Source organism: Fukomys damarensis, unplaced genomic scaffold (genome assembly GCF_012274545.1).
Source record: "Fukomys damarensis isolate Sample0158 unplaced genomic scaffold, DMR_v1.0_HiC HiC_scaffold_16, whole genome shotgun sequence".
Classification (NCBI taxonomy): domain Eukaryota; kingdom Metazoa; phylum Chordata; class Mammalia; order Rodentia; family Bathyergidae; genus Fukomys; species Fukomys damarensis.
In genome coordinates, this window is record NW_022900928.1 from 106441583 (window position 1) to 106456071 (window position 14489).

The 14489-nt window shown below is 39.8% G+C and overlaps 1 long non-coding RNA gene across 1 annotated transcript in view; it reads left to right on the top strand.

Annotated features, from left to right (window-relative positions):
- Positions 1–8856, top strand: part of LOC104856623 — a 13112-nt gene extending 4256 nt beyond the window's left edge. Inside the window, exon 3 of the long non-coding RNA XR_778679.2 lies at positions 8723–8856. This is a non-coding gene — a long non-coding RNA (uncharacterized LOC104856623). The remainder of the gene's footprint in view (positions 1–8722) is intronic.
- Positions 8857–14489: the final 5633 nt, after the last annotated feature.

Genomic DNA, 14489 nt, shown 5'->3' on the forward strand with positions numbered 1-14489 from the left:
AAGCGCTGAGAGAGAGAGAGAGAGAGAGAGAGAGAGAGAGAGAGAGAGAGAGAGAGAGAAGAGAGAGAGAGAGAGAGAAGTGAGAGAGAGAGAGAGAAGTAGATCACCAGGAATTGGGAAGAAACTGGCAAAAAAATTAGAAGCCACCAGAGAAGTTAGAGAGATGGTCTACAAGGCAGAAAAAAAAAAAAATAGAGCAATCTGGATTCTCTCCTCAGCCCACAGCTTGAAGAGAGGGAAGCCGGGCACCAGAGAAGCAAGGTAAGTTCCCAGAGCTGGGAGATTCAGGGAGAAGTGGTGCAGACTGGGCCGGGCTGAGACAGGAGCCTAACGCTGTTGTGAAATGCAAAAGCGGCACAGTGCTTTGCTCTAAGGGGACTCCTTCCACATGACAGACAGAGAGGGATTCCAGCACAGGTGCCCAGAGAGTTCTTCATCAAGTACCATTTTGGAAAGGAGTTAATTATTTAAATCTAGACCTAAGAACAGCTTTTAAAAAACCCAAAAATCAAACAAACAAAAAAACTTCGCTCCAGGGATCCAAGTGTTACCCTCCCACAGTGACTGAGTGAGAGGCAGCTACAGGAGACAGCTGTGGACAGGGAGAAGGCTAGAAAGACATCCCTTGAGAGATTTAAGCTCAGGCTGGAAGGACATGTTCCCTACCCACTGTGATGAGAAACCAGGCCTTGAGCTTGAGCTGCTCTCAGACAAGGCAGGGTCTGAAAATGCTGGCAGCATTGAGTACTTGAACCCTTGCCCTGCCGTCTATATCCAGCACTAATTTGAAGTCTGTTTGCCCTCCCTGTCTACCAAGTGAACAAAGACAATTCTTGGCTTGGACATCAACCACAGCCTGAAGTAAACAGAGGGGTCTCTGAAATGGGGGAAGCGGGTGCACCTCACACCCTGTAGGCCTTACATAGGCTGTAAGGCTATGTGGAGAAAACTGAGACTTATTAGACTCCAAAACATGGATCTTGGAAGAAAAATACTCAATTCAAAATTATAAAGATTTTTTTTAATTTTTGCATTCATTTTCCTTTTCCTTTTCTTTTCTTTCCTCTCCTTTTTTCTTCTTTACTAGTTTGCTGTTGTTTAGGAAGGTTTCCTTTCTCTTATTTTTTTTCTCTTTTCTCCTTTTAATCTCTTCTTCTGATTTTTCTATATTTTATACATCACTTTTCTTTTTTTTTTGAGATAGGGTCTCATTATGTAGTTCAGGGTGGCCTTGAACTCACTATGTAGCCAAGGCTGGTCTCGAATTTTCAGTGATCCTTCTGCCTTAGCTTTCCAAGTGCTAGGATTAAAGATGTGTGCTACCACACCTGGCTCCACATTATTTTTTTTTTCCCCTTTTCTTCTTTTTTTTCCCCATCCTGGTACCAGGGATCGAACTCAGGTCCTTAAGCTTGAGAGGCAGGTGCTCTACCACTGAGCTAAATCCCTGGCCTTCTGCCTTTTCTTCTTTCATCTTCTATTTCTTGTTTGTTTTCCTCTTTTACCTTTATCTAATTCTATAAAGATCCATCTATGCCTTAATAGGATCCTTCATCTCACTTTTCTCTCCTCAACTCCAATTGTTTAATTTTTTTAATTTTAATTTTTTAAATTTTCTTCTTGTCTCCTCCTCCCATTCCCAATACTCTATATCTTTAAGAGTATAAACATTAAACTTTATTTATCTTTAGATAGTAAGTTAACTCTGTTACAAGGGTTGCATTCTTTTCTATCATAAGTGGATATATAGTTGTTGCATTTAGTAGATATCTCCTTTTTGATAATATTTGGTTTGTCTTAGGGTTTATACTGTAATTATAGGCTTATTTTCTATTGTTGGGGTCATACATTATTGATTTATGCTATGTCGATATCCAGTTTGCCTTGAACAATATTACTGTTGCTGACTTACATGACATTGCCAGGGTTACATAGTAGTTGTTTTTAATAGGTTTTCTCTGTATGTCAATATCCAGATTACCTTTGTGACATTAATAATGCTGTAGTCCATTCTTGGAGATTTGGATGCTGGGCCAACTACACTGCATCCTCCCTTCCCAAACTAACAAAGATGGTAAAATCTTGGGACACAGGCAAAGATCTATAGTTAGTCATGTCCTGAGTACATCAGTAAAGCAGACTAACTAAAGAGATCTCTATATGAGCAGCAAAGTCTTTCCACTATAAGTGACTGAAAACCTAACCACAAAACAAAACAAAGAAAAATCAAAAGACACGAAAATAAAATGTTTCCCAATACTCTCAAATCTCCCAAAGCTGATCCACAAGGCCTCAAAGGGGAGGAAAGCAAAAGCCATGCAGCAGAATTATTTGAAAAGATAACAGAGGAAATTAAAAAACAGATTACTAAGGCCCTCAACAAGCTAACAGAAGATATTTTAAAAAGAAAATAAATGTAATAAATAAAATGATCAGGGAGCTTACAGAAGAAACTAATAAAAAGCTAAATGAGCTAAATAAAATGATACCAAATATGAATGACTACTTTAACAAAGAATTAGAGTCCATGAAAAGCTTCCAAACAGAAATCCAGGAGATAAAAATTATACTGAAAGTATGGGCAGCAGAAGCAGTGAATGTGAGGACAGAATATCAGAATTAGAAAATGGGGATGACTTCAAACTTCATTACTTAGAGATAACTTAAAAACAACAAAATATGAAAAATAGATCCAACAACTACTGGGTGACACAAAGAAGACTAGGATTAATTGGAGTAAGTAAATAATCAGAGGATAGAAAAGGAACATAAAAAAAGTGTTTGTAAAAATTTTTCCAAGTATAGAGAAAGAATTAAACATGTTAATAAGTGAGGCACATAGAACTCCAAATAGCCACGATCAAAAGAGAACCTCTCCTTGTCCCCTCATAGTCAAAATCCAAGTCCAATACAGGGATAAATTTGTAAAAGCTGTTAGAAAAAAGCAATGAATCCTTATAAGGGTAAACCCATTAGAATTATAGCACTCTTCTCAACACAAACCTTAAAGAGCAGGAGATCTTGAATCAAAATGTCACAAGGCCAGGGCCAGGGGTTTAGCTCAGTGGTGCTGCCACCTGCCTTGCAAGCTCAAGGACCTGAGTTCTATCCCTGGTACAAAAAGAAAAAGTTACAAGCCCTAAAAGATAAAAACTTCCAACCCAGACTTATATATATCCTGAAAAATGTTCTTTCAAAATTGATGAAGAATAAGATACTTCTATGGCAAAGAGTACTTCAAGAAACTCATGACCACCAAACCGGCACTACAAAAAATTCTTAAGGATAGCCTACAAAGAGACAAAGAAGTTGACAATGCCAAAAAATCTAACAGAATAAATACATCAGGCAGGGTGAGTAGTTAAGAAAAAGTGGGGGGAGAAAGCCAGCAACAGGAAAATAATGCAATGACAGGAATGTCAATACCTTTCAGTAATAATTCTCAATGCAAATTGGCTCAGTTCTACAATCAAAAGACACAGACTGACAGAATGGATCAAGAAAAAAAGCTCAACAATATGCAGTATGCAAGAAATGTACTTGATCCAAAAAGAAATATATAGATTAAAAATTAAATGATGGAAAACAATGAAACAGAAAAAAGCAGGAGTAGCTATCCTAATTTTAGACAGAGAGAATTTCAAGCCAAAATTGATCAGAAGAGGCACAGAAGGTCACTATGAATTGGTGAAGGGAACACTTCAACAGAAAGCAATAGCAATCATAAACTTTTATGCACCAAACACTGGCATACCCAGCTTCATAAAACAAGTACTACTGGACATAAGAAATCTAATAAAAAAAAAAAGAAATCTGATAAATACTAACACAGTTGTATTGTTTTTGGAACCGGGGATTGAACTCAGGACCTTGCTCTTGCAAGGCAGGTGACAGAACCACTGAGCTAAATCCCTGGCCCCTAACATGATTGTAATAGGAAACTTTACTACCTCTACTGTCACAAGTAGACAGATCAACTAGACAAAAAGAAAAAAAATCAGAGTTGAACCAAACCTTTGTTTTTTTTTTTTGTTTCGTTTTGTTTTTTTGGTTTTTTGAGACAAGGTCTCACTGTATAGTTGAGACTGACCTGGAACTCAGTATGTAGCCCAGGCTGGTCTCAAACCCACAGTGATCCTCCTGACTCAGCCTCCCAAGTGCTGGGATTACAGGCGAGTGCCACCATGCCCGGCCTAGAACCAAACCTTTGAACAAATGGACTTAATAGATATATACAGTGTCCTACCCAATAACAGAATACACATCATTCTCAGCAGTACATGTAACTTTCTCCAAAATAGACCACGTGGTAGCCCATAAAGCATGCTTAAGTAAATGCAAAAGAATTAAAATTATCCCATAAATATTGTCAGATCATAATGCAATGAAACCAGAAATCAATGGCAAAAGAAATTATGTAAACGCATAGAAATTAAACAATACTTTCTTGAATAATCAATGGGACACAGAAGAAATTAGAATAGACAGTTCCTAGATTCAAATAATAATGCCAGTACAATGCACCAGAATATATGGGACACAATGAAAGCAGCCCTCAGAGGGGAGATTTTAACTGTGAACATCCATATCTCAAGAACACAGCAAGTCCAAATAAATAACCTGGGGTCAGAGACTTAGCTCAGTGGTTCTGCCACCTGCCTTGCAAGTTCAATCCCTGATACCACAAAGAAAAATAAAAAAAAAAAAGAAAAGAAAGAAAAACAAATAGATAACCTAATGATGCACCTCAAGGTCCTAGAAAAACAAAAAACAATCCAAGTCCAAAGCTAGGGGAAATTATGAAGATCAGAGCCGAAATTAATGAAATTCAGACTGAAAAAAAAACCCAAAGAATCAATATCTTGTTCTTTGAAAGAATAAACAAAATAGACAAGCCCCTAGCCAATCTTACTCAAAAAAGAAAAGACCCAAAGCAATGCAATTAGAAATGAAAAAGACCAAACACAACAGACTCTGCCAAAATCCAGAAGAATATTCTCAACTCTAATAAAATAGAAAATTCAGAAGAAATGGCTAGCTTCTTAGATATACATGAACTACCAAAGCTGAAATAAGAAAAAAATAAAACTCTGAACAATTCAATATCAGGAAATGAGATTAAAGAAGTAATAAAAACAAACTACCAACTAAGAAAAACCCAGGTCCTAATGGATTCACTTCAAGGAAGATCAATGCTAATATTCCTCAGACTCATTAATGAAATTGAAAGGGAAAGAGTTCTCCCCAAAGTCGTTTCTGGAAGCTAGCATTACCCTGACTCTAAATCCAGAAAAGGACACAACGCAAAAAGAGAAGTACAGTTCAAACTTTTTAATGAATATAGATGCAAAAATCCACAAGATACTGGCAAACAGAATGCAGCAAATCATCAAAAAGATCATGTACCCTGACCGAGTAGGACTCATCCCAGGGATGCAGATGGTGTGACCTATGCAAATCAATAAATGTAATGCACCACATAAACAGAAGCAAGGACAAAATCATACGATCATCTCAACTAACAAAAAAAGCCTTCTAGGGCTGGGATTTAGCTCAGTGGTTCTGCCACCCGCCTTGCAAGCACAAGGACCAGAGTCCTATCCCTGGTACCAAAAAAAAAAAAAAAAAAAAGTAACATCCATTCATCATTTAAAAAAAAAAAAGGCCTGAAGAAAATATCTATAAAAGGAGCTTACTGTAATCTTATAAAAACTATTTATGACAAACCAATGGCCAACATCATTAAATAAAGAGAAACTGAAAGCTTTCTTTCTAAAGTCAGGAACAAGACAAAGATTTTTTGCTTTCACCACTACTATTGAATATAGTTCTCAAAACATAAGCCAACATAATCAGACAAGAGAAATAAAAAAAGGGATATGTATAGAAAAGGAAGAAGTCAAATTATCATTATTTTCAGATGACATGATCCTCTACATAAAAGACCCAAAAAAATCACACCAAAAGATTCCTAGAATAAATAAACCAAATTCATTAACATAGCAGGATATAAATACTCAAAAATCAAGTGTTCCCATATACAGTAATAAAGAGAGAAAGAAACCAAGAAAACAATACTTTTCACAATATCATCAAGAAAAATGAAATACTTAGGAAATTACCTAAGCGAGGAAGTGAAAGACTCTACAATGAAAATTACAGTACTGTAAAAAGGGAAACAAGGGCTGGGGATTTAAGCTCAGTGGCACCATGTCTGCCTGGCAAGTGCAAGGTCCTGAGTTCAATTCCTGATACTGGAATTGAGAGAGAGAGAGAGTGAGAGAGAGAGATCAAAGAGGAAAATGGAAAGCTATACTCTGTTCCTGGATAAGCAAACTCAATATCGTTAAAAGGACCGCATTTCATCACTTCTCAGCCTTTTGGCTAAGATCAAGTGGGTATACACTTCCTTAACACAAGGAAATCAAAATACCATAGCATTCCTCACAGACCTGGAGAAAACAATACCAAAATACATATGGAAACAGAAGAGATTTGAAATAGCCAAAGCAATCTTGGACAACACAAACAACACAGGAGATACCACAGTCCTGACCTAAAGTTGTATTACAAAGCTACAGTGAGAAAAGCAGCATGGCAGAGGAAAGAAACAAAAAACCAAATGTATGGGTCAACGAAAAAGAATAAAAGATGCAGGAACAACTCCAGGCACATTCAACCTCTTTGACAAACGGTGCTGGGAAAACTGCCTATCCACATACAGAAGATTAAATCCAGACCCATATCTCTCACCATGTACTAAACTAGAATTAAAATGGATCAAAGATATAAATATTAAAAGAGACACTTAATCTGCTGGAGGATAAAATAAGTAAAATACTTGAAGATATGTGCTTAGGCAAGGACTTCATGAACAGAACTTCAGTTGCCCAAGAATCAACAAATGAGATCATATCAAATTTTTAAAACTAGCACAGTAAAGGAAAAAAACAAAAGAATGAAAATACAACCAAAGGGAAAAAATTGCCACCTAGTGTGTGGACAGAGGACTACTATCTAAAATATATAAAGAACTAAAAAAAAATTAGACCCCCAAGGTCTAATTAAGGTTCATACCTGAAATCCCAGGACTTGGGAGGCTGACGCAGGAGGATAGTTGTGAGTTTGAGGCCAGACTGGGCTACACAGCAAGACCGTATTTAAAAAAAAAAGGGGGGGGGATCCCCAAAATAAAAGACCCAATCAAACAAATGGGAAGTTGGCATGGTAGTGCACGCCTGTAATCCCAGCACTCGAGAGGCTGAGGCAGGAGGATTGCTGTGAGTTCGAGACCAGCCTGAGCTACATAGTGAGTTCCAGGTCAGTCTCAACTACATAGTGAGACCCTTTCTAAAAAAAAAAAAACAATGGGAAGCTGAAGTGAACAGACGCTTCACAGAACATAAAATACAAATGGCCAATAAATACATGAAAAAATTTTCAACTTCACTGCCAATAAGAGAAATGCAAATTAAAACAACACTTAGATTCCATCAAGTCCAGAAAGAACGGCTATCATCGAGAAATCAGGTAACAGGGGCCTGGGATTTAGCTCAGTGGCATCGTGCCTGTCTCACAAGCACAAGGTCCTGAGTTTGATCCCCGGTACAGGGAAAAAAAATTAGATAACAACAAATGCTGGTGAGGCTGTGGTGGGAAGGATCTTTCTACATTATTGCTGGGAATGAAAACTAGTACAGCATTGGGGAAATCAGTACGGAGATTCCTCAAAAAACTAAAGCAAGACGCTCCATTGAACTCAGGTATTTCCCTTCTAGGTATCTTCCTGAAAGAGTTAAAAACACATATTATAGTGATACATGCATACCTATGTTTATAGCAGCACAACTCACAATAGCTAAGATAAATAAGGTGTGGCATTTATACACAATGGAGTCTATTCTGCCATAAAGGATAAGCTTGAGCCATTTGTAGGAAAAGTGAGACCTTGACATTATGTTAAGTGAAATAAAATCAGACACATGTGCTTAAATATCACATGGTTTCTTTTTTCTTTTCTTTTTTTTTTTTAAACCAGGGATTAAACTCAGGACCGTGTGCTTGAGAAGCAGGCGTGGTGCCACTGAGCTAAATCCCTAGCCCCACATGGTTTCTTTTATATAAGAAACCCAAAACATAAATAAAGAGCAAAATGAAAGATAGATAAAAAGTAGCAAGATATATCTTTTGTATATGGAAAGAGGATCATGAGATGGAAGAAGGGGGAGACAGGGGAGGGTAAGGGGATTTTTAAAAAGAATTAAGAGATGTTAGGTATATGTACTAACTCTCCACAAGGGATGTGAACATTACATTTTACAAACATATACTAATAAAAAAATCCTCATCTAGACATGGTGATACATGCCTGTAATCCCCACTCTGGGGGGCTGAGGCAGGAGGATGGTAGGTTTGAGCCCAGCCTGGGCAACTTAGCAAGACCTTGTCTGGAAATAAAATAAAAAGATCTAGGGAGTGGTAGAGGGCATGCCTAGTGTTATGGTTTACAGCTAGATGCCCCAAAAGCATCAAGTGTTCATATGGTGATGGGACTTCCGGGGGCTGATTGGGTCACGGGTGCATGATAATCAGCAATGGATTAGTCAGTTGATGTTAGGAGGTAAGGATCTGTCCAGAAGAGGTGAGTCACTGGGAGGGGAGGCCTGGAAGGGTTCGTCTGTTCCCCACTCCCCTTTTCTCTATGTTTCCTACCACCATGCAGCGGAGAGACATCACAGGAACACAGGAAGCAGCTATGCACCCTGCCAGAGTCTCCAACCAAAAGCAGGAGAAGCCAGAAGACAGAACAGGGCGTCTTCACCAAGCACAGGACCAGGAGATTGTGTTGTTTCTTTGCAAGGCCCTTACAAGACATTTTGTGGGAAAAATCTGTTGAAGTATTTAGAGGAAAAAAAAAAAATCTTTCTAGTAGATCAAACTAAATAACAAACATGGAGATATTTTTCTTTCTCCCCGCCCCCCCATTAAGTTTATTGGTACATTGAAAGCAAACAATACAGTTGCATTTATCATTGGGATCTTGAGCCTTCACATAATATGTCTTGGTTCTTCTTTTTTCCCATACCCCTGGCCCTCCCTTCACCTCCTTCATCCTTCCCTATTTACAAAGATTTTGTTGAAATTTTTCTAAGATAATGAATTTATTAAAGAATGGGTGTTGCAAAAGGAATATGTGTGTGTTGAAGTAAATTATACACATGTTTAAGGAGAATGAAGCAAAAGGAAGTTTGTTTCTTTTTCTGGTACTGGAGATCCAACTCATGGCCTTCACACTGGGCTACATCATCAAGTCTTTTTTTATTTTTAGACAGAGTCTCTCTACATTGCTAATTTGCCCAGGCTAGACTCAAACCTGTGATCCTCCTGCCTTAGAGTTCTGGGATTACTGGCCCCCCGATACCCAGTTGGAAGATTTTTGGTTTTTTTTGGGGGGTAACTGTGGATCGAACTCAGGCCCTCGCATTTGCGAGGCAGGCACTGGAACCACTAAGCTAAAGCCCTGGCCCTTTCAGCTGGAAGTTTTAAAAGAGAAAATAAGGACAATTATACGAGCCGATTCAAATGATAACCCTAGGCTAGGTGTTTCATCAAGGGTGGCCTCCGTCTGAAGTTGGAGAGGTAGTTGTTGGGCAGAAATATTTTCTATGTAAGGCTGTAGTGATCTTTGTGCAAGGTGGTGGTCCTGGCAGAGTCTTTAGGGATAGTTCTTGTCAACAGGCATATGTACATGAGATCCCTTTCTTCATAACCTCCTGACTTTATTTATTTTTAGAGGGTTTTAGACGAGTGATTCCATTTTGATTCTGACCATTTTAACATCTGGTAGATCTGTAGAAAACTAATGAAAAATTAATGTAGCCGGGCGTGGTGGTGCACACCTGTAATCCCAGCACTGAGTTCCAGGTCAGTCTCAACTACATAGTGAGACCCTGTCTTAAAGAAAACAAATAAACAAATAAACAACAACAACAAAAAATTAATGTAATTATTCCAAAAAAGGCAAACCACTGCACAGTTTGACCTAGTAATTAGCAAGACAGGACTGCTATTGAACATCTAATTGTGATATCACTGTGTTGAAGGATGGAGAAGAGAAAGGCAGAGAAGAAAGAGGGGATAGTGTAAAGGAGCTATATCCTCAACTTCAGCGGGACGCCAAGAGATTGGCTGGGGCCTGCGCGTCCCAGTCGCTGATGTCTGGGCAGGGCCCTGGCTAGGGCCCACGCACCCCTACCGCTATTGTCCCGGCAGGCTACTGGTAGGGGTCTGCGCTGCCTTTGGTGTCCAGGCAAGCTTCTCCCCATAAAATTCTTTGTTTTTTTTCCCCTGGTCCCGGAGATCGAACTTGGGACCTTGCACTTGTGAGGCAGGCACGGCACCACTGAGCTACATCCCCAGCCCCTCCGCATAAAATTCTTAACAAGAGCATCTGAGATGCAAAATGGAGAGCAGGGAAGATGGAAAAGATTAATATTTTCTTTTATAAACCTTTTGGTCGCCTGCCTCGTAAGCACAAGGGTCCGAGTTCGATCCCCAGCGCGCGCACACACACACACACACACACACACACACACAACACAAATTTGGTACTCGATTTTTTTCAGCTATATGTATGTATATTTTTATTAATATAACAAAAAGAAATTTTATAATGAAAATAAATAGACTCACATGAAAGAGATATATGGAAAATGTGCCAGTTTGAGAAGTAAGATCCTGGGCATTGTTTTGCCTTCCTTTTCCTTTTTCACACTTTCCAAAATTTCTGAAATTGAAACACAATGTATTTTTTGTGGGAAAGTTACCGATAAATATTTAAAGAACATATTTACAAGTATTTGTAATGAAGGAATGGTCCCAAACTATAGATATCCGTAAGATCTACCTGAGGAGTTCTTTAAAAGGCAGAATCCCAGCCTTACTGGCTCAGATTCAGGACCTGTGTAGAAGCCCTAACACACCGGGAGTGTCAGAGTCTCCTACCCCCTCATATAATTCAAAATATAAAGCACTTCTAAATGGTGAAGTGATTTTTTGGTAACTCCCTAATTTAAAAATATGTGACACATTGTTTTAGTATATTTCCTTTTAACTGAGACATAAAAGTGCACACCCACAACTTGAAGAAGGAGTTTGTTGGCTCACAGTGTCAGACACTTCAGTCATCCTTCAGAAGGGCTCCAAGGCAGAAATGACGTGGTGGGAGGACAGCCGTGAGGAAAGCTGCTCACATCCTGGTAGCCAGGAAGCAGAGAGAAGGGAGAGCTGGGATCAAACAGGCACCCTCCCAGGTCACACCCCGGTGAAACTCTTCCAACAAGGCCCCACCTCCTAACACAAATTAGCAAAAGCACCCTCTTTATTCACTCGCTTTCCAAAAGCCCCATCTCCAAACATGAGTCTTTTAGGAGATACTCCGGATCTGAACCCTAACCCACACAGACCCTGGACATGAGACTTACAGATACCTTTCTAAATTGAGCCCGAGCATGTGTAAGTAGTGGTGGCTTCATGTGCCTATGCATTGCTAGTGCCTTAAGTAGGTGCCAGGCCTGACTAGAAGATCATCTAGCCTGGTCACACCTGAGTCACAGAGAGCTACATTTCTAATGAGCTGCCCAGGTGATGTGCCAGGACTCTACTCCACAGGACAGAACCCCCCAAGTCTAGTCCCTGAAGCTTTTCATCCATATTAGAGTTAGTTCCTTTCTCCTACAACTCTGGAGCCACTCAGCAGCTATGGCAGCAGGAGAGACACATGAGTCCTCCCTGAAAAGCAGGATTTGGTTCAGAGTAGCAGCACTGGGACATGCAACTGAACAAAAGCTAAAGGGAAACAAGCTGGAGGTAGTCAGACATCATTCACTAATGCCACCCCACTACCACCACAGGGATGGCACAGAGGGCTCCCCTGAGCCCAGGAAGGGTCTGGGTTTCAAGTTTATTTATAACCCTAGCACAGTGGTCACCTAGAGAGATTTTACCACAGCCGCCACCACCACCACTTCCCCTCACACCCCAAGAACACTTAACAGTGTTTGAAAACATTTTTGTTTGCTGTAATTGGGAGCTGGAGAGTGATGTGCCACAGGGATGCTGTTAAAAATCCTACAATGCATGGGACAGCTTTCCCCTCAATTCCCATAAAGAATTATCTGGTCCAAAATGTTAGTAATGCTGAGATTTGACAAAACCTATACTGGAACCCGTGATATAATTATTCAGATGAGATAAAGACATTAGCTGTCCTCTTACCACAATAAAACCCTATTATCTATGAATACTCAGATTGATGGAATGTGTTCAGGCAGAAGTAGGGACCATTTACACACAGGTACATTTGCAAGAACAACAATCTTCTTCCCCAAATAAGGGCAACACATACTACTGCTGCCTCTCCTAAGTGTGCACAGATGAAAACTCGTAAGAGATGTTTTGCACAATATGCTCATTTTTAAGTCTTACTTCACACCGGAAGTTGGAAATGTTCAAAACTAAAGTCTAGTCCAGCTGTGGTGGTACATGTCTGTAATCCCAGCACTTGGAAGGCTGAGGCAGGAAGATCACCATAAGTGGCAGGCCAGCCTAGCTACATAGCGAGTTCCAGGCCAGTCTGAACTACATAATCAGGTCCTGTCTCAAAAATAACAATAATAGGGCCAGAGATTTAGCTCAGTGGTGCCATGCCTGCCTCACAAGCAGTTCAATCCTTGGTACCAAAATAATAATAATAATAATAATATTGATAATAATATAAATAATAGATAATAAAAACTATATACAAAGCCTATGAGAAAAAATAACTTCTCAGGTGATGTCCCTTGCTAAAAAAAAAGGACATGTTAGTTTTCTGTATTAAGGGAAATCTAAGATACTGTAGGGCAAGCTCAAGATATGGGCACAATATTTGTTGGACCAAAGGGATATTACACACAATTGCAACATCACACTGGAAATCAAGGATCCAGCAGTGCACCAGGCAAGAGATGCATTAGGTGTTGTTATTGTTTAGGTATGGTAAAGCCAACAGATTGAGAGGAGTGCTGTTTGTGAATAATTGCTAAGACGGGAGAGGAAGCCACACCATAAAGGGTCACTTTGGGGAGCAGCGGGTTGGTGGGTTACAAGGTAGTGGAAGATGGGAAAGCTGTGGACGCGAGCCTTCTTTGTGGTTCCTGAGTGAAGGAGAGGCAAGACAGAGTAAACAGGCTTGGGACTGGCCAGCTTGAATCATTGTAGTGGGTTCTAAGGCATAGGGTCTGCCCCTGTGCATCCAGTACCAGTTGCTGAGATGATTGAGGTGGTAAACAGCGGCCCAGACTGTAAGAGACCAATGCAGGAATTGCTGGGGGTGTGATGTGAAATGGTTGTTTGGGTTTGAAGAGCACACTGAGAACAGGTTGTCCACTCCTCCTAGGAACTGGCTCCCCAGGGAGAGTCAGACAGACCCTCCCCACACAGGAGAGCCCACATACCAAAGTACTAGAATACAGAAAATAAAAGCTTTGGCTAGTGCACAAGGGGAACATCATGAAAAACAAACATGTGACAAAGGAAACTGATTTGTGCTCTGTGTGCAAGGATCTATGAAAAGGAGACACATGGGCTGGGGATTTGGCTCAGTGGTTCCATCTCCTGTCTCGCAAGCACAAGGACCAGAGTTCAATGCCAGGTACCAAAAATTAAAAAAATAAAAAAAGAAAGAAAAGAAAAGGAGACACATTCAAGAAAGGTTAGTGGAGCCTGACAAAGTGGTTTCTTTCTCCTCCTGCAGACTAAATTTTAATCTAATGCCTGGGTCAATCATTAAATAAAGCCCAAACATACATCCAAATAGCCATCAATGGACGAGTGGCTAAGCAAAAACTATTCTATCTACACAGTGAAATATTATTTAACTACAAGAACTGCAAAAATTGCTATATGCCTCCACATGAATGAACTTTAAGAACATCGTGCTATGGAATGAACCCAAGCATAAAGGGTCACTCACACATTTTATTATTCAATTTATATGAAATATCCAGAATAAGGAAATCCATACAGAAAGGAAGTACATTAGTGGTTTTCAGGGCTGAGGAAAAGGAAAAATGAGAAGTGGCTGCTAATGGGTGTAATGTTTCTTTTGAGGTGATGAAACTGTTCTAAAAGAGAACTTTATGGTATGTGAAGTATATTTCAATGAATATGCTATTTTTCAAAAAAGGCTGTACTGGGGCCCCTGAGAAACAGTGAACCTGTAAAGTAACTAGGCAGGGTAGCAGAGCGCAGACAAGAAGGGTCTTTGGGTGGAAACTCATAACACATCCCTGCCCTCTGGCTTGAGTTTCCGTATGCCATGGCAAATAACTACAGTGACTCCTTACTCCCTTCCCATCCTTGGGGGATGTATCACAAGATCTCTGTAGATGTCCAAAACAGAATAGCATTGAATCCTACGTATTCTCTCTCCTTTTTTTTTTTTTGGA